Genomic DNA, 2994 nt, shown 5'->3' with positions numbered 1-2994 from the left:
ACTGTCTTAGCTAACTGTAGGCCCCACTAGAACAACTCTAGGACTGTCTTAACTAACTGTAGGCCCCACTAGAACACCTCTCGGACTGTCTTAACTAACTGTAGGCACCACTAGAACACCTCTAGGACTGTCTTAACTAACTGTAGGCCCAAATAGAACACCTCTAGGACTGTCTTAACTAACTGTAGGCCCCACTAGAACACCTCTAGGACTGTCTTAACTGTATGCCCCACTAGAACAATGTTAGGACTGTCTTATCTAACTGTAGGCCCCACTAGAACACCTCTAGGACTGTCTTAACTCTCTGTAGGCCCAAATAGAACACCTCTAGGACTGTCTTAACAGTACGCCCCACTAGAACACCTCTAGGACTGTCTTAACTTACTGTAGGCCCCACTAGAACACCTCTAGGACTGTCTTAACTAACTGTAGGCCCCACTAGAACACCTCTAGGACTGTCTTAACTGTACGCCCCACTAGAACACCTGTAGGACTGTCTTAACTGTAGGCCCCACTAGAACACCTCTAGGACTGTCTTAACTGTAGGCCCCACTAGAACACCTCTTGGACTGTCTTAACTAACTGTAGGCCCCACTCGAACACCTCTAGGACTGTCTTAACTAACTGTAGGCCCCACTAGAACACCTCTAGAACTGTCTTAACTGTAGGCCCCACTAGAACACCTCTAGGACTGTCTTAACTATCTGTAATCCTACTTCACTGTATTCATAGATTTTAAATTTGTAAAAGCTACATTTGGAAGTACACATTGTCAGAGAGTCATTAATATATTGTGTGATATTTTGATGGAATCAAGGAGCAGATTGTATTGGCTGTATTTCAACCAACCTAATGATTTCTCCTTTCTAAACCCCCATCTCGCCTGCTGAAACCAAGCTGAAATAACTTATTTATTAAGTTTATGCTCGTAGCTGAAAAGTTTGCCATTTGTCCTCACTGATTACATATTTTGGCAACTACAGTTGTATAATTTAAAAAAAAAACGTTATTTCCAATTAAAAATACTAATCATCATTAAGCTGAAGATCTTTGAGCATTTGGCATTATTACATTGAAAACCCAAGCCAATTATAACGCAAACCGAAGACAATGTTAACATTGCAGTTCATACAATAATCTCATCAAGACAAAACCATAACATAGTCATCATGGTTTTTACACATTGCATTTAAACGAAAGGTCATGATATGTTTGTCATAGGTCACTACGTTGCAACACCCCCTTAGGGCTTTGGTCTAAAGTAGTGCTCTATTTAAGGAATAGGGTGCCATAGGGCTCTGGTCTAAAGTAGTGCTCTATTTAAGGAATAGTGTGCCATAGGGCTCTGGTCTAAAGTAGTGTACTATATAGGGAATAGGGTGCCATAGGGCTCTGGTCTAAAGTAGTGTAGTATATAGGGAATAGGGTGCCATAGGGCTCTGGTCTACAGTAGTGTACTATGTAGGGAATAGGGTGCCATAGGGCTCTGGTCTAAAGTAGTGTACTATATAGGGATTAGGGTGCCATAGGGTTCTGGTCTAAAGTAGTGTATTATATAGGGAATAGGGTGCCATAGGGCTCTGGTCTAAAGTAGTGTAGTATATAGGGAATAGGGTGCCATAGGGTTCTGGTCTAAAGTAGTGTACTATATAGGGAATAGGGTGCCATAGGGCTCTGGTCTAAAGTAGTGTAGTATATAGGGAATTGGGTGCCATAGGGCTCTGGTCTAAAGTAGTGTACTATATAGGGAATAGGGTGCCATAGGGCTCTGGTCTAAAGTAGTGTACTATTTAGGGAATAGGGTTCTATAGGGCTCTTGTCTAAAGTAGCGTACTGTATAGGGAATAGGGTTCTATAGGGTTCTGGTCTGAAGTAGTGTACTATATAGGGATTAGGGTGCCATAGGGTTCTGGTCTAAAGTAGTGCACTATAGGGTGCCATTTGGAACACAGCCTCTGTGTGAGGTCTGTCGATGCATTACTCCCTTTCTCCTCACATTAGAAATATTTGTACCTTTGGCGAACGCAGATTTTTTTCAGCATCTTCTTGTGTGAATTGTCATTGTCTTTGTTGTCATAGTATGTTGAGCGCTTTCAGCAAATATACCTACATATCTATTTTTAAATGCATGCTTTTTATTTTATTTTTTAAAGATAAGCATTTTTCAACTGTTGCTAGAAAAAAAGAAACAAGACTGAAATATACATCAGGATTGAAAATGTCCTCCTCTTAAATATGTCCATATGAGTTTCTCGATTTGAGCCCCAAAAGTTTTATGTCTGCAAAACTACTGCAGTCTCTGTTTCGGCAATAAACCTCTGCAGTCTCCGTTTCGGCAATAAACCTCTGCAGTCTCCGTTTCGGCAATAAACCTCTGCAGTCTCTGTTTCCGAAATAAACAACAACACGCGTAAAAGGGACTTGTCATGCCATGCAAAAATATCTCTTCCACTATCTGGCCCGTTTTCTCTCATCTCACTTTCCTCCCATTTCCTCCCTTTCTTCTCATCCTTCTTCATATTTCTCAGCAGGTTATTTAAATGTAATTCCAGTGGGTCTTTTCCCTCAGAGCGCCCCCTACAGTCAAATGCTGGTTTCACAGGTTGGGGACATACTGCTTTCCCCGGTCATCAGGGGGATCTCTGGTGTGAACATGTGGTTCTCTGCTTGGTGTCCACTTTGGTTGATGTCGACCTTACCCTCCCCACTTGCCCCACCCCCACCACACCCTGGGTGCAGTTCCCCACCGATGCCCCTCCTGCCGCTCCCGCGGTCTCCATCAGGTTCTTCTCCTCGTTGGTCAACCCTTGACCCCCGAGACTCTGGTCCAGGGTGTCCTCGTCCCCTGGCGGGGTGTCCACCACTACCATCAGCCTCTCAGGGGACAGGGGGAAGATCTCGTCTTCGGTGCCCAGGTCGAGGGCCTCTGTGCTGGGGAGGAGCGGTGTGGTCTCCCCTTCAGGGGACTCATCCTCCAGGAGGCTGGAGCTGAAG

At 44.1% G+C, this 2994-nt stretch overlaps 1 pseudogene; it reads right to left on the bottom strand.

Moving 5' to 3' along the window:
- Nucleotides 1–2583: 2583 nt before the first annotated feature.
- Nucleotides 2584–2994, bottom strand: part of LOC135533955 (potassium voltage-gated channel subfamily B member 2-like) — a 3441-nt pseudogene continuing 3030 nt past the window's right edge.

The sequence above is a fragment of the Oncorhynchus masou genome, unplaced genomic scaffold (genome assembly GCF_036934945.1).
Source record: "Oncorhynchus masou masou isolate Uvic2021 unplaced genomic scaffold, UVic_Omas_1.1 unplaced_scaffold_2836, whole genome shotgun sequence".
NCBI classification, from domain to species: Eukaryota; Metazoa; Chordata; class Actinopteri; order Salmoniformes; family Salmonidae; genus Oncorhynchus; species Oncorhynchus masou.
Note: the sequence above shows the minus strand (reverse complement) of the source record. Positions and strands in the feature narration are given on the sequence as shown.